The sequence below is a fragment of the Euprymna scolopes genome, chromosome 14 (assembly GCF_053919585.1).
Source record: "Euprymna scolopes isolate OS-2025 chromosome 14, ASM5391958v1, whole genome shotgun sequence".
NCBI classification, from domain to species: Eukaryota; Metazoa; Mollusca; class Cephalopoda; order Sepiida; family Sepiolidae; genus Euprymna; species Euprymna scolopes.
The window spans coordinates 115,628,598-115,647,333 of NC_136495.1; the positions used below are offsets into that span (position 1 = coordinate 115,628,598).

Genomic DNA, 18,736 nt, shown 5'->3' on the forward strand with positions numbered 1-18,736 from the left:
ACCTCGCACATGGCTCGATCATTTGCATACAGCTGCCATACGCGCGTTCGCAATCTGCGGCATAAGTTTTTTATTTATTTATAGTACATGGATTTAAGAAAGGATTGAATAACTACTATGATATTTTATTTTAATAAAATTTGAATCATATGTATAAATTGTCCGAGGTAAACAATCAAAGCGGTATCGAATTACTAAGTTTTCCTCTACATACCAACCTGACCCCACCTCTAAGTCATCTATTGAAACAGAACTCCCTTAAAATTTAAAATGCGTATGTCCGATTTTAACAAAATTTAAAGCATATATAAAACACTAATTCAGAGAGTCTTTCAGTGTAACAGAACGCGTACACGCGTATGGCAGTTGCATGCAAATAACCGAGACGTGTGCGAAGTGACATTAGGCAAGGAAAAAGAAAAGGATTAAAAAAGAAGAACGTGTGCATAGACCGAGGACCACGATCACAGGCGAGACGAGGAGTCACGCAAGACGGGAGAAGGAGGAAGAAAGGTGTTTTGTTAAAACCTGAAACAGCGAGGTGAATTTCTTCACGCCTCCTTTTATAATTGTTCCTTGCGACGGGGTGTACAACGTGTTTCGCCTAAATGTTAACACGTGTGTAAACGTGTGCTACGTTACACCAACATTTCAGTTTGTTGCTACTATTTTAGAGGGGAGAAGACGGGGAAATAAAAACCGATAAAAGTAATATTGTGTTATGGGCTGATAATATTGTATCCGAGATGGGTATATTTGCTGATGATACAACGCTCTATAACATGCACGAGGGAAGTACGGATGTACATAAACCTAATACAATGGCAGAATCGTTAGAAAATGACCTCCAGATTATAGTGGAATAAGGCCGCAAATGGATGGTAACATTTAATGCTAGTAAGACTAGGCTGTTCTCCTTTAACAATTACAAGAAGCCTCTTCAACCACCAATATCCATGACAAATAACACCCTGCATGAGAATTCTCCCTTCAAACTCTTCGGCCTAACATTTGCGGGCAATATGAACTGGAACAAATACATTAGGGGCATTGGGAAGACTGAAGCAAAGAAGGTGGGTTCCCTCTATCGACCTAGAAGACTACTTACACCTGAAAGTATCATGTACCTCTATAAAGCCGCCATTCGCCCATGCATAGAGTATTGTTGCCACATCTGGGTTGGTCCATTTATCGTTAGTCTCTCCCTCTTGGATAGGGTCCAAAAAAGAGTTTTCAATCTAATAGGTTCCACTTTCTCAACTAAGCTCCAACCCCTGTCCCATCGTCGCAATGTTCATCTCTGTGCCTGTTTTACAAATATTTTAATGGAATTTGCGCTGATAAACTCGTTGCACTTGTGCCCATTCGACGTAAATATCCCCGACAAAGCCGCTAAGCAACAAACTCTCACCCCTTCATTGTTGAGGCCCCTAAATGCACGAAAGCTTTCTACTCTATTAGTTTCTTCCTCAGAACAGCTAAACTTTGGAATTCCCTTCCTGCTACCTGCTTCCCTGAATGTAATAGTATTCAGAAGTTTAAAAGTAACATAAACCAACATCTTGTTAATCTTTCCTAGGCATGATCTCAAATAGTAGCCCCTTATGTCCAAGTGTCGATATGCTTTGTTAGGGATGAACGTGAGAAAAAAAAATCGATACCCGCAACGTCATACGTCACGTCCTGACATTTCTATTTTTACTCTACTTTTTTCTCTTTTTAACCTTACATGACATTTCTTCCTGCCTCCTTCATAAAAACTTGTTTATTTTCTAAACTTCATGTCACTTCCATTTGTACTTAGTTCGACCCTTGTCAAGATTAACACTAGCTGTAGATGTTGAACTTACACACGTAAAACAAAATTAAAAAGTGCACAGTAGTAAATATCATAAAGCAATGGCAGAATCGTTAGAAAATTACCTCCCTTCTGTAGTAGAATGGAGTCGTAAATGGACGCTAACATTTGATGCTACTACAAACTAATTACAAGAAACATCGATCATCGATAGCCATGGCTAATAACACTAACCTGAGAGCTCTCCCTTCACACTGCTCAGCTTAACATTCATAGGCAACATGAATTGGAACAAATGCATTAAGGACATTGCAAAGGCTGCTGCACAGAGGGTGGTTTCCCTCTACCGTGCTAGAAAATTACTCGCATTGAGAGTATCCTATATATCTATAAAGCCACTATTCGCTTATGAATAGAGTATTGTTGCCACATTTCGGCTGGTGCAGCCATCGTTAGCCTCTCCCTTTAAGACAGAATCCCAAAATATATCTGCAATCTAATAGCTCCCACATTATCAACCAAGCTCCAACCCTGCCCCATCGTCTGATTTAAAAGTACTTAAATGAAATGCGATAAACTCATTGCGCTTTTGACCCATCGACGTACATACCTTCGACATTCCCGTTTAGCAACAAAATCCCACCCCTTCACTGTTGAGGTCCCTAGATATCCGAAAGCCTTCTACTCTAACAGCTTATTCCCTCGGATTGGTAAACTTTGGAATTCCCTCCCTGTTACTTGTTTCCCTGACTGTACTGCCATGCAGAAGTTTAAATGTAATGTAAACCGACATCTTGCTCATCTCCCCTAAACATGGTCCCAAATAGTAGCCCCTTAAGTCCAAACGTCATAATGCATTGTTTGGGTTGAACATGGATAAACAAATCCCGAGCAACCTCGAGTCAATCTGCTAGTACATAATAAATAATTGCATAGTGCATAATAAATAAAACAGAGAAAATATTAAGGCCAATTTATAATTGGGCTTTATAACATTGGGCCTTTAAATATTTTTAAAACCAAAGCTGATAAATGTTAAGGAGTTTTATAACATTATATATGGAATATTGACAATAGATTCATAGTAAGATCGTGAAATTATTTTTAATGGCTTTCGTTTAAACAGTAGAACCCCTATAAAGGGTGGCTGCGAGTATAATTGTAAAGCAAAGGTTGCGTAATCCTTAACATCTCTCCTGAATCGGTACTGCTTAATTCTTGTGGCAAAAGAAAAGTTCAAGACGATTGGAAACAATGCCGAGATAGAAGGAGATCACATACAGCACCTGGTATTCCCAAATTGTCACCCATTTTTGTACCTACCATCCTCAACGTCCCGGATCTAACGAAAGCTGGTGTGTCAACGTGATTATGACGTAGCACAGGTGACATTATACTACATTGGATGAATGCAGATATGCTGGTCCAGTTTGTTGATGTTCTTGAAAACGTTGATTGTGAATATCTCCCCACTTCTGTCTAATTTAAGCTGAACAATAGTTCCACTAATCACAGATTCCTAGCCCTGTTACACTTTGTTATTTAAAAACCTAGATATCTTTACTAGTGTGTCACGGACTTATGATCGAGAGCTTAGTATTCTCATAAAAAAATACCGGTTTCTTTTTTGCATTAGGCGTGTCGGATATTTATTAACCAATAGTTAACGTATGTTTATATTTCAGATACGAAACTACTAAGCAGAAATAAGTGCTCGTCTGAGCTCTAATCTATGGTCCCCTCTCGCCAAACTTTCACGAGAAACACTCGTCTAGCCCAAACCACTATCAATAATTTCCCACACTCTTTATCTGTGCCTAAACCTAAATGTAGATTCCATGAACAAGCTTCTTTCTTAGAACTGCACACATGTGGAAGTCTCTTCCGTTTGCCTGCTTTCCAGCTGACTACAATTTTAATTTCAATTGTCTTCAAGACCAACATAAACAAGTTCTTGATGAACCGACCCTCTAAGTAATCCAATTTACAAAATCTTCACTAGTTATGGTTACTACGCTATAATCCCATAACTAATGTATACCTATTAACCCTTATCCTCGAATGGCCTCTGGGTTTTGATAAGTGGTGGCTCTTATGTAAAATAAAGTATCAAACTAACAGTGAATTTCACTGGACAGCGTAGAACATTAACACACCAACACATACATATACGCACATACATACACGCACAGAGAAAAGTATATAAAATGTCTTACTTGTTTCTCTGTAGAGATGGATATGTTAGGAAGGCGGCCATCTTTATTCGTCGATGATTGGTTGTGCTGCAAAAGGAAAACGATAATGTTTATTTAAAATCGTTTAATTACGTTGCTTAATAGGAAAAACATGTTTAAAGTATACACGACGCACAAAATAAATAAGCCGTAATATGTTTGAATAAATGGGAATGGGAACTGGCAGCTGAAGGACAACACAACTAACTAATGCAGGAACATTTTCCAGCCAGACTTTCTATCTCCATTATTTTTTTTTTATTATCATGACCATGATGCCACTCAACAATATACTCAGGAGATGCAATGTACAGGGTTGTACACTTAAAAGTACCCCAGAAAATGTAATATGATATGCATACCCCCCCCCCCATTCAGAAACATTAATACAGGGTGGCTCACTTAAAAGTAGCCCAGAAAAAAATGCAGTAGAGAGGATGAACATTCTTTTATTGTTTAAATTACCTGTAGTGTTATAAAAGATGCTGGAAGTTCTCCTCGTTGTTTCTGGGCACGTTTAACAACGTTTGCAGATACTGCATGTAAATCTTTTCTGGTTATTCTCCCGATAGCGTTGGTAATGTTCTACTTTAGTTAGTCTAGATTGTGAGGATTATTTGCATAATCTTTTTGTTTTAAAGTCCCCCAAGGATAAAAATCACATGTTGACAAGTCCAAGGAACTTGGTGGTCATAACCCTTTGCTTATTGTTCTCTCTTCCGTAAACATCTCATGAATTTGTGTCATTGATCTGTGAGATGTGTGGCATGTAGCGCCATCTTGTTGGAAAAAGAATTGCATTTTGTCTTGTGGTGTCAGTTGGTCGTTAAGAGAATGATTAGACAGATCGGGCTACTTTTAAGTGGGCCGCTTAATCTGAAAAAATGATTAGAGAAAGATTAAAGAGATCGGGATACTTTAAAGTGAGTCACTCTGTATGTTTAAATAAATGGGAATGAGAACTGGCAACAAAGTTACTAATACAGGAACATTTTCCAGCTAGACTTTCTATGCCCGTTAAATTTTTGTTGTTGTTGTTGTCATCATGACCATGATGCCACTCAACAATATACTCAGGAGATGCAATGTACGATACAAATTTTCGAAATCATGTGAATAGACAAACCTAAAATATCTGAAAACACATTAGAAACTATACTTTTGTAGATGAATCCAACGTGCTGACTCGTGCTTCTTATTAATTAATTTAGAAAACACCGGTTTTCATTTTGGATAAAGATTTTATTCGCGCTAATAAATAATTTAAACACAATTTATAGAAATCAAAGAGAGATGCATACTAAGTTATTCACCCCACTGAGAGAGAGAGAGAGAGAGAGAGAGAGAGAGAGAGAGAGAGAGAGAGAGAGAGAGAGAGAGAGAGAGATGGATGCATACATACTTTAAAAACGGCTCCTTTTAGTCTTAAAAAACTATGGATACCCACTGTAAAGGTGCCCGCGCGTGAAATTTTTGTGGCAAGAGTTGCGCAATCTCCAACCACATCTCTCCTGAGTCGACATTGTTGAATACCAGTGGCAAGTGGAGGCTTAGACGGACTGGAAACAATGCCGAAATACATACATAATACATACATACACACATACATACATACATACATACATACATACATACATACATACATAGAATGGGAAAGCATTGGCTGGCTTTATGATAGGCTATGAGATTTTTCACTCGCCTCACTAAACAATGAACGACCCAATCGAGACGTGATAACGTCAGTTGACGAAGGTGATAACAATAAATACCTGAGCATTCTGAAAGTGGTCATATCAAATCAAAGAAATGTAAGAGACGATAAATGGAAAATACCAGAAACGGACAAAACAGCCCCTTTAAAACTAAATTATAATGAGGGTCAACCAATTGTCAAGAACAACAAATCAGGAACGATTAAGAGCTCTGGGATCAGGAGGCGACCCTGGTGAAAAAAAGGAAGCTAAGAATGATACGTCATATCATTTGAAGTTCATTGTGACCTCTTTCATGGCAGGTTTCAAACTGAGTAAATGCATAAAGCCGGCACTCTTTTCAAAATCCCATTATTTAACAGAGGGAGGACTCTTTATCCCCACTACTTTTTAATATCTATGATCCAATGCACTAGCACACTGCAATGCAGGATATACATTTACGGATACAAAGGGGGAAAATTAATTGCCTAATGCTCATGGATGATATAAAACTACTATAAAAACACAACACGGAACAAGACCCTCCCTCCAAAAAATACAACAATTTTAATCGTTATATTCAAGTATATATTATTAATAAGTTATATTCAAGTATTAATAAGTTATGATCATCTTTAAAAAATAGAAACAATAAAAAATAACACAAATCTAGAATAGTTAACCAGGATATAAGACTGGAGACGTGCACGACTCGAACTGAATAATGGAGAACTCGTAACAGCAGAAGCCATAGCGTTGCCTAAAAAATCATTGAGTGTTGAAACCAATTCACATGTTCAGATAATGCAAACCAGTCACTGATAAAGTTGTGTAGAGTTGTTATATAATCAGCTAGTGGTCATCGTAACAAGGATCGAAATAAGCGCGGATCGAAGTGACACGAGGTTTGAGAAGTAAACCAATTCTCATGAAAGATAACTGAAGTTCAGGTATGAAGTTCAATAGGTCAAAGTGGAATAAAAACAAAGGAACATTAGTCGACATGGCATGACATCACGGATATCGAGGTTGACGGGGAAACAAAAGTTTGAGAGCAGTCTTTTTATGCGAGTCGCCTTAGACACATTGATGCAAAAAGGAACCATCATCAGCAACTACAGACCAATAACATGCTTACCTACAATGCAGAAAATAATAACAGCACAACTGAGGGAACAAATTTCCCATTCACTTTATAATCGCGGACTACTCACAGAAGAACAGAAAGGATGCCAAAAAGGAAAAAAAGGAACACATGGCTTATTATACATAGACCAAAGTATCATGAAGGAGGTAAAAGTAGAAAAAAAAATACAATAATGGTGTGGATTGACTACAAGAAAGCGTAAAACAGGATCCTGGAAGCATGGATAATAGAATGCCTGAGAATGTATAAAATATCAGGCAATATTATCAATTTAATAGAAAATGCAATGAGAACATGTGGACTTGAACTGACAGCTGAGATTAAAATACAAAGAGGTGTCTTCGAAGTTAGTCCCCTATTACCACTACTGTTCATCATGTTTTAGACAGTCGTGGCAACTTGTCGGTATTTGCTCACAATATAAAAGAAACTGCCAAGTTCACTAACATAGATGAAAGAATGAACTACCTAATGTACATGGATGACCTGAAACCAAGAAGGAACTAAAGACGCAAATAAGCACAACCACCTAAAATATTTGAGAGTTTTGGAAACAGACACCATCAAAGCAGAAGAAGTGAAGAAGAAAATTAGAAAGGAATAACTCAGAAGAACAAGAAAACTCGAAACTAAACTATATAATAGAAACCTAATAAAAGGTATGAACAGATGGGCAGTGTTACTAGTAAGATACTCTGAACCGTTGATAGGCTGGACCAAAAAAGAACTGAGATATCTGGACAAGAGCACCAGGAAACTCATGACTATGCACAATGCATGGCACCCAAAGGATGATGCTGATCGACTCTATGTGAAAAGGAAAGACGGAGGAAGAGGATTAGTCTATATAGAAGACTGTCAATGACACACACACACACACACACACACACACACACACACACACGCACAAATAGAAAAATATATAATGCAGAATAGCGAAAGAATTACGACAGAAACGAACAATACAGAAGAAAAGAAGCAAGGAATGAAACGAGAAAAGAAAAATGGAATACAAACAGCTACAAGGACGATTCATAAGGATGACAAAAGATGAGACTAACGAAAACACTTAGACGTGGCTACAAAAAGAAAACCTAATCAGAAAAACTCAATCCCTAATAACAGCTGCAGAAGATAACGCAATTAAGACCAACCACATAAAAGCAAGGATCGATAGACACAAGAAAAAGCAAATGTAGACTCTGTGAACAAAGAGACGAAGCAATGAACTACATAATAAGTGAATGCAGCAAACTAGCCCCAAAAGAATATAAAAGTAGACACGATCAAGTGGGGAAGACAGTATATTGGGAATTATGCAGACAACTGCACCATGAACACTCAGACCAGTAACACAAGCAAAAAACCGGCAGCAGTACCTGAAAATTATAATCACAAAATCCTATGCGACATGGATATTTAAACGGATACACCTATTGAAGCAAGAAGACCGGATGTCATCATAGTTAACAACAAGGAAAAGCGCTAGCAGATTGTAGATTTTGCCGTTTCAGCAGAGCACAGAGTGAAGATCAAGGCGATAGAGAAGCATAATAAATACATGCAATAATAGTAGGAGCACTAGAAACAATACCCCAAAACTTCGATAAAAGAATGCGAGAGATTTTGGAATCAGAAGGATGGTTGAGAAGACACAGCAGATAGCAATAATGAAAACTGCTGAAATATTAAGAAAAACCATTGACTGCGGAGACTCATACACATGGGCCACAGGAGCCAGTCGGACATATAGAAATTGCTACAAAACAAAGAAGCACCACATGGAATCATGGAAAAAATAACAGTATATTAGCCTTCCCCTATCCCCTCACTTTCGGCTCTTTTTTCTTTTTTTTTTTCACATCACCATCAGCTGGTGCCACACCAAATAAGTTAGGAGTGTCAAGAAAGCTAAAAAGACGAAGGAGGGAGAACACTAACAAAATCTACACTGGATGCCACCCAAATCCCAGGGAAGACCAATTGTCGCTATCAAAGAGGAACCAATAGCAAACGTCTGGTGCGATAATGCAAATTAATTTTTTACATGGGGGGGGGGGTCACCACTTATCAAGGCTCGGAAGCAACTCGAGGATAGGGGGGTTATTGAGTGTACAGTGGTCATTGGGATAATATCGCAGTAATCGTTAGTAATGGAAATTTGGTAAATTGGATTACTTAAAGGAACGGTTCATGAAGAATTTGTTTATGTTGGACTTGAAGACAACCAAATTGTAGTCAGCTGGGAAACAGGCAAACGGAAAAGAGTTCCACAAGCGTACAGTTCTAAGAAAGAAGCTTTGTACATGGAATCTACGTTTTTGGTTTAGGCACAGATAAAGAGTGGGGAAAATTATTGACAGTGGTTTCAGCTAGACGAGTGTTTTTCATGAAAGATTGGCGAGGGGAGACCATAGATTGGAGCTCGGACGAGCACTTGCCATAGAAATAACGATAAAACAAAGACAGGCTGGCAACGTCTTTTCTGTGGGAAAGAGGTTAAATGCTAACGAAAGAGGCTAAGAGTACTGGAAATATGGGGAGACTTGTTGTCACTTAGACTCCGGGAACACCACAAGTTGTTTTCAAAGAGAATTTTTAAAACTTACTATTTAGCTCTACTTACGTGTCGAGCACTGTCGATACATAAAACTTTATGTAGATATATAAAACTATATATATAAAACTTTATGTAGATACATAAAACTATATATATATATATATATATATATATGTATATATATAGTTTTATGTATCTACATAAAGTTTTATGTATCTATTTTCAGGATTTACTTCGACAGTGCTCGACACGTAAGTAGAGCTAAATAGTAAATTTTAAGTGATGATTCATCAGGCTATTGCATGGAATCGATGTTGCTTCCTGTTTTTATATATTCTCGTGGTACAGGGTTTGCTAGTTAACCAATTAGGTTCTTTATTATTCGCACACCCATTTATTATAGCCAATGGGCGCATGTTTATCAGGAAAACGTTCACCTGTTTCTTTGTTACTTTTTGGCGGGGATGTGTTCCTTTTTTTCGTTGTGTCGAGAAGTAACCTAGTTTTAATCTGGATGTTTTTTTTTTGCGTGAGTCATTAGGTTGGCGACTCTTTTCTAAATCCTGTCTAGGAGTGAGAGACTAGTAGCAGATGCACCAGTCCAAATGTGACAACAATACTCCACGCATGAGTGAATAGTGGCCTTGTAGAGGTACAGGATACTTTCAGGTGTAAGTTACTTTCCAGCATGGTAGAGAAAACCCACCTTCTTCGCAGCAGCCGTGGCAATGCTCTCGATGTATCTGTTCTAACTCATGTTCCCTATGAACGTTAAGCCAAGGAGTTAGAACGAAGAGCTTTCAGATAACGTTTCATTAGCCATGGCTATTAGTGGTTGAGAAGGTTTCTTGTAATTATTAAATGAAAGAAGTTTAGTCTTGGCAGCGTAGAATGTTATCATCCATATATGTACCCATTCCACTACAGACTGGAGGTATTCCTCTAAGGTTTCAGCTATTTCCTTAGTTATTTCTTCATCCATTTTCCCCTCGTGTCTGCTATGGAGCGTGATGTTATCAGCTAATATAACCATCTCGGAGACAATTTCATCAGGGAATTCGTTTATGAATATGAGGAATAATAAAGGTCCAAGGATGGACCCCTGAAACACACTGGTATTTATGTCATGTTGTTTGGACTTGCGAAGATAGAGGACAAACTGGATTTTTCTTTTATTTAAGAAGGATTTGATTATGTTTAATATTCGTCCAGTAATACCATATGATTTGATTTTCATTAGAAGACCATCGTGGCATACCTTGTTAAAGATTTTGGATATATCTAGAGCTACTGCCCTAGCCCTCTGTGACTTATTTGTGTAGTATATACGTTCAGAGATTACAGTTAGGATATCTTCAGTAAAAAGGGCTTGCCTATCTTTGTAGAGTAAATGAGTTTCCCTCTTCATTTCAACATCCATTTTTCTTTCCTCTCTCGTTCTACTTGCAATTTGTCTGTTTTTATTCCCTGCCTTCCACTCTCTTTCCACTCCCCCTTTCCGTTTGCTTCTTCTCGTGTCCGTTTCCCCCTTTTTCTTTCATCTGTAACACTAGCACTTCCTTCGTCTCTCAATTCCATTTCCTTTACCGCTTTCTTCTTTTATTCCTTCCTCCCCTTCACTTTTCCCTTCTCTCTTTATTTCCTTTCTTTCTTTATTCCCTTTCTTTCTTTATTCCCTTTCTTTATTTATTCCCTTTCTTTCTTTTTTCCATTCTTTCTTTTTCCACCTTCTTTCTTTATTCCCTTTCTTTCTTTATTCCCTTTTTTTCTTTATTCCCTTTCTTTCTTTCCCCCTTCTTTCTTTTCCCCCTTCTTTCTTTATCCCCCTTCTTTATTTATTCCCTTTCTTTCCTCTATTTCTTCTTACTTTTCATTCTTTTTACGTATATCGCCCCCAGCCCGCCTTTTATTATTGATTTTTCGATTCATCACTTTTCATCACTGAATTGTCTATTAAAAAAGCATTTATATAACTCGCACTAAAATATTTCAGACAGTCGGTAAGTTTTGTCGGAGATTTAAAAATAACAACCCTCCCTCTCTCCCGTTCTTCTCTCCCCTCTCCTATCTTTCTTTGTCGTAGCTATTTATACAAATCGTAATATCAATCAATCAATCAATCAATCAATCAGTTTCCATAAAATAACATGAAAAAAAAAAAAACTTTTATTCGTTATGCTAAATGCATCACCGAAGTTAAGCAGCCAGATGGGTGACCATTTGGGAAGGCGAGACGTTGTATGTACCGCGAGGTAAAATACCAGGTTGAGAAACTGGCACCGTGTATCCTTCTCTCGAGAGAAGATGGGACTCTTAAGCCATGGTAGGAACTCCGTCTAATGATGGCGTCACCCTGTATAGCTATGGCGAAGCATCAAGTATTCAGCTACCGATAAGATTTGAATTACACTACAAACTCGTGTAGTGAGTCAATCTCGGCTACGGTCGCGCTGGAAGAAGGAATGCGTCCATATAACTTTCAACATTAAGTACGTTAAGTAGCGTTTAAGCTTAAGTAAATAAATAAATGTGTAGTTTAATAGTGACAATATGAGTGTAGAGGATGGTTCTTGTTTTGAATATCTATATAATATTTCTCTTAGTCCACTTTTTTTTATCGGAAACTACTGGTACGATTTGGTTAAAACTTTGTATGGACCTTTGTTATGATAACGCGCAGCGTACTAAGAATTATATTATCCATTCGATGTACATTTAGGGATAAATAGGGATCAATTGGATTAATGTTTAACGTAAAAATGAACATAGATCTAACCAGATATGAGGGGCGTTCCAAAAGCAATACCTCCTATTTTTTAATTCCACCCGAATGGATCATAGGGGATTACAAATTGCATTATTATGCTGTCTGAACTTACGTGTTCATGATCTGTTTCATCTCTCTGTTGCAGATATACACAGTGCAAGACTCTAAGAAAGCAACCCATGTTATGGATGTACGTCAAAAACAGAGATGCGTCATTCCTGGCAAAAGTGCATTAAAAATGGCGGCGACTTTGTAGGAAAATAAATTATTGTCTACACATGTGCATACATGTTTCTACTACAACTACTTTTAAAGGAACAACCTCATTAGGCCTATTTTTCTTTAAAAACAATATTAAAAATGTTATATATATATATATATATATATATATATATATATATATATATATATATATATATATATATGGCCCTGTCGGTGGGGCATTAGAATACGCAGACTGACCCCCTGCAGAGAGTAAAAGTCCCTCAATGGGGGTCCTGGTTATGACCTTAAACTATATCCAGTGGTGAGGGCCCAGCTTGTGGGCTTTGGGGAGTGTGGAGCCACCCTTTAATTACCATTGCTCCCAGGTCCACTCTGACCCGGAGTGGTAGTACCTGTTAGGGTTCCAACTATGGGTTAAATAGAAACCGACTTGAAAACAACAAATATATTCTATTAAAATTTTTTTCAAAATCTTTGGATTCGGCATTAAATAACCCGAAAAGGGTTGATATGGCGTAAAACAACCAACCAACCAACCAACCAACCAACACACACACACACACACACACACACACACACACACACACACACATATATATATATATATATATATATATATATATATATCTGCCAAGAAATGGGGGACCGAGAAAAATAAATGAAAGTACTTCAAGGTTGATCAGCAGAAATGTAAACAAAAAAAACAAAAAAACAACCCCCCCCAAAAAAAAACAAAAACAAAAAAAAAACCCTTCATTACTCGTTCGGAAATCAAAACTGATTTTGAGGGCGCTTGAATTCATATAAGTAAGGATAACTAACCCGTATCCAATACTTATGCCTGCCAATGTATATTCAGTTGTCCGGAAAGTTTTCAGCATTTTAGAAGTACACGTTTCTGAAGCCTATAAATAGTTTACTTAAATCACAGATAAAACTTAGCTTGTGTTACGCATATTATTTTCATTGGTGACCAAAAGTAATTACTTTCAGATACTACTCAATACAAGGAAATGGATTACAACAAATTTCATCACAACTAAAGCTATTGCGCCAGAGTTAAAAGTTTTTAAAAAATACACTTCATGACCATTTTCGTTTAATAAATACTGCTTCGGAAAGAAAAATCTTCTTACTTCTACCTTTTCTGCATGCCTAAAATACCCTCGGAACTTTCCGGAGAATATTTAATGTACTAGCGGGGGGGGGGGTGCTTTCCCTGGTCGTGAAATACGCTCAAATATTATATTTTAATTTGTTCAGATTTCGTATATATTATTATAGAGTTGTGATTTCAAAAGTTAAAAAAAACAAAACAAAACAAGTATTTGGATGCCATCAGCTAGAATCGAAACCTAAAGCAAAACTGTAGCATTCAAAGCTGGTGACGTTACCACCGTACCAACATGATGCACATATAAACCGATTAAAAAATAAAAATTAAAAATAAACTAAGATCAATGTACAAAATGTATAACGATTTTTGTAATTTTGACCCCCTTTTTACCCTTTAAAAACCATTTTAACAGGCTAAAGACCCATAAAAGAACGATCCATAAAAATCCAATCATTCAGGCCCCTAGCGCCGCTCTGCTACTTTTAGTTTCGGAAGAGATAGAGTTTGAAAATATTGAGACAGACAGACAGACAGACAGACATATAACCTTTTATATATTAGACTAGTGAGGGGGGCGGGGCTTTGTCCGGTCGTAAAATACGCTTAAATATGATATTTTAATTGGTTCGGATTTTGTATATATTATTAGAGTCGTATTTTCAAAAGTGCAAAAAAATATAGAATCGAAACCGAAAGCAAAACTGTAGCATTCAAAGCTGGTAACGTTACCACTCTAAAAACGCGACACGCATATGAACTGATTAAAAATTAAAAATTTAAAATAAATAAAGATCAATGTACAAAATGTATGACGATTTTTTCGATTTAGACTCATTTTTAGACCCTTAAAAGCTATTTTAACCGGCTAAAAACCCATAAAAGAATGGTCCATAAAAATCCAATCATTTGAAATTCCTAGCGCCGCTCTGCAACTTTTAGTTCTGGAAGAGATAGAATTTGAAAATATTGAGACAGAAAAACAGACACATAGCTTTTTATATATTAGACTAGCGGGGGCAGAGGCTCCCGGCTTTGCCCGGTCATAATATACGCATAAATATGATATTTAAATTTTGTCCAGATTTTGTATATATAATTTATAGAGTTGTGATTTCAAAAGTAAAGCATGGAACAGTAGTGTCTGTAGGTATAAGGAATAATGAATATATGTCAAATGGGCAGTATATGTACGTATAAAAAAAATTATATATATATATATATATATATATATATATATATATATATATATATATATATAGAGAGAGAGAGAGAGAGAGAGAGAGAGAGAGAGAGTGAGAGAGAGAGTGTGGAACGATAAAGCTGTCACCCTTAAGAAAACAACACTACAGCTTTAGTTTTAAACTTTTATTGAAAAAATCAAATCAGGTAACTTGATTATGTAGTAGTGCTGACATCTATTCAATGTAGCCGCCTTCAACCTCAATCACAGCCTCGATACGGGTCCGGAACTGGGAACATGCCTTTTCCACAAGCGCCGGCGGGAGCTCGGCGAATACTCGGTGGATGGCGGCGATCAGGCTGGCTTTGGTGATGTGGGAGGTCATGTTGGTGATGTTCTCGACGTTTTACCAAACGAAGCAGTCCAACGGGCCCGGGTCGGAGGAGGAGGAGGAGGAGGAGGGGGTTCAGGGAGAGAACGGCACAAAAACATAGCATTTCTTCTGAAGCCAAGCCTTGGTCTCTTTGGACTCATGGACCAGGACCAAGTCCTGCTGCAACACCCAAGGTCTACCAGCGGCCACCTGATTTCACTAGAGGATCACCACACTCTTCAGCACAATCAAGTACACTTTGGTAATGACTTTCAAACCAACTTTGAAGATGTGAGGTGGCATGATGTAGCTCTCACTTGAACCAACACCAAAGACAGATTTGCATTTTGAGGGTGCTGGCAATGGTTTTGTTGTAATAACTGAGACTGGCGGAGAGGATGAGTTGTATAGCGGCGAATCTCTGATCTCGCTCGTTGAACATTGTATCACTTTTAGACATGATAGAAGGCTCCTATCACTCTTGGGATTTATACACAACTGGCCAACTAGGTGATGGTTTGCAACAAAAGAAGAAAACTGGTTTTCATTAAACGGAAATAGAATCTTGTCGTCTTTTCTAGGGTGACAATTTTATTGTTTCATCCAGTAGTGAGAGAGCAATAGATAAAAAGAGAGGTTTCACAAATAAATTATTGATAAGTAATATGCAACTCTTACAGACGAATGGTTATACAGCATGGCTACACCGAGAACCTTAGGGAGGAGTTATTTTATTACAATGTCTATTTTCTTTCTAAAAATAGAGTCAAAAAGAGTGATGGAATTGGTATATATTTTAGAGTAGAAGAGTAACGAACATTTCTCATCGTCTCAATGTCGGAGTCAGTGTGTTGAGGCTACCTGTCGAAATGCTTCGTCTCAATCAAGTCAAGGTTATGCATACACTTCTGACTACGACCTTCGTTTACAAAATGTTGGTGCATTTATTTATAAAATGTGTCTTGCAGATGATATTTGAAACTTTAGAATGGGATGTTGAAAAGAAAGAAGGAAGAAAAACAAAAAGGACGGATAAAGGAAAGTAGAACGGCAAAAAAAGAAGAGATAGATAGATAGATAGACAGACAGATAGGTAGATAGATAGATAGATAGAAAAGGGAAATGAAGGCGGAAAAGGAAATGTAAAAAGTAGGAAAGAAAAACGAAAAAAATAAAGAAAAGAAAAAAAGGAAAGAAAACAAGTAAGAAAGAAATAACAGTGAAAATATAAAATACCGAAAGAAAAAAGTAGGAAACCAACTTATAATGTAAGCATCACTTTGATTGCATGTGCGATCATATTTTAATTTTTTCAAGGGAGATAATTACATAAGCACTTCCGGTGTCAAATGGAACTGATGTTATGGAGCGAGATACAAAACATCTTAGCCAGAAGGCTAAGAAACCATAAAAATACTTTTTTGTGAAGTACGTGAACGTTATAGTTCTTTTTTTTTTTTTATATAATCTTACTTTCAATTTATTCATGCCAATAATATTACGAGGTCTGCGTTCCCGCTTGATATTTATCAAAAGAAAACGCGTTTTTCATTTTAATTTATTCAAAGCAATAATATTGTGAGATCTGTCTAGTTCCTGGGGTCTAATCACTCTATATAAAATTCAATATCTGTTTGTATGTGTGTAAGGTCTGTGTGTCCCCTATAGAAAAGAAAGCTGAGAAAATCTACATAAAGTCGAAGTGTTCTTGTGTTAACTTTACCAGGGAAGACAATAGAAGTGTTCCCGAACATCTAAGTGCATCTCCATGAAATTTAAATAAAAGCATACAGGTACACTCTTTAACCCTTATCCTTGAGTGGCCTATCGGCCTTGATAAGTGGTGACGCCTATGTAAAAAAAAGAAAAGAAGCCTATTTCAAATCTCTTAATACCCCCCCCCCAACCTAAACGAGCTATGGGAACTAAACCGTACTAAAAACTTCAAATATATCCTATTTTTATGAGATTTATGTATGACATTCTTCGGGAAAAACAAAGGAAGTGTTCCTAAATCTCAACGTTACTCACTATGTAACGAATATCTACGTGTACCTCATCTTTAAAGGACCCATTTAGACACATCCCCTTAAAAACTTCAAATACGCATATTTGATTTTAATAAGATTTAAACCATTTAAACCATACTAAAGAGCCGTGAGGCGTCGAAACAGTTGTCTGTGGATCACTAGATCTATCTATATATATATATAAAAGGCAATGGATGTAACTTCATTGTCGAATACCATTAGATTTATATGCTATCATTGTTATAATATACAAGTGACCTCCCTTGGATGTAGCTTCATTGTCGAATACCATTAGAATAATATACAATCATTGTTATAATATGCAAGTGACCTCCCTTGGATGTAGCTTTATTGTCGAATACCATTAGAATAATATACAATCATTGTTACAATATGCAAGTGATCTCCCTTGGATGTAGCTTCATTGTCGAATACCATTAGAATAATATACAATCATTGTTACAATATGCAAGTGATCTCCCTTGGATGTAGCTTTGTTGTAGAATATCATTAGAATAATATACAATCATTGTTATAATATGCAAGTGACCTCCCTTGGATGTAGCTTCATTGTCGAATATCATTACATAAATATACAATCATTGTTATAATATGCGAGTGACCTCCCTTGAATGTAACTTCATTGTCGACTACCATTAGATTATGCAAGTGCCCTCCCTTGGATGTAGCTTCATTGTCGAATACCATTAGAATAATATACAATCATTGTTATAATATGCAAGTGACCTCCCTTGGATGTACCTTTATTGTCGAATACCATTAAATTAATATGCAATCATAGTAATATTATGCCAGTGAACTCTCTTCGATGTGGCTTCATAGCTGAATATTTGTACTAGCTGAATACCCAGCGTTGACGGTGATTGGATAAGAAAGGTTGATATATGTACTAGCAAAATACCCGACATTGCCTGGGATTGGATGAGATAGGTTGGATGTTTCCTAGGAGAATATCTGGGATCGGATAAGATAGGTGCATATTTGTGATAACAGAATACCCTATATAGGAAGATGGGGCGATTGTGTCGTAAAATCATGAAAAATTATTGTCCAAATAAGTAACATATCAAAGAATTATGAAAAATGATGAAATGTGAGTTATTTGATTGGTGTTTTGTAATGAAATAACTAGCCTGACAATGTCTCAAATGTATTTTTTGTAAGCGGAAGGGGATTATGTGAGTGAAATAATGAAAAATGATTCTCGAAATTAGTAACATATCCAAGAATTATGAAAAATGATAAAATGTGAGTTATTTGATTGGTGTGTTTGTAATGAAAAAAACCTAGCCAGACAATGTCTCAAAGTTATCATTTTAGTAAGAGGAAGGGGGTTATATGGGTTAAATCATGGAAAACGATTGTCGAAATTAGCAACATATCCAAGAAATATGAAAAGCGATTAAATGTAAGTTATATGTGTGTATAATGAGATAAACAGCCCATACATAGTCTAAAAGCGATTATTTTAGTAAGAGGGGGTTAATTATGTGGCTTACATGATAAAAAATTATCGTAAAAAATAGTAACACATCCAAGAATTATGAAAAATGAGTAAATTTGAGTTATTTGTTTGGTGTTTTCTTAATG

At 36.8% G+C, this 18,736-nt stretch overlaps 1 long non-coding RNA gene across 1 annotated transcript in view; it reads right to left on the reverse strand.

Moving 5' to 3' along the window:
* Positions 1-18,736, reverse strand: part of LOC145293239 (uncharacterized) — a 68,012-nt gene that overhangs the window by 14,074 nt on the left and 35,202 nt on the right. Inside the window, exon 2 of the long non-coding RNA XR_013869694.1 lies at positions 4,015-4,080. This is a non-coding gene — a long non-coding RNA (uncharacterized LOC145293239). The remainder of the gene's footprint in view (positions 1-4,014; positions 4,081-18,736) is intronic.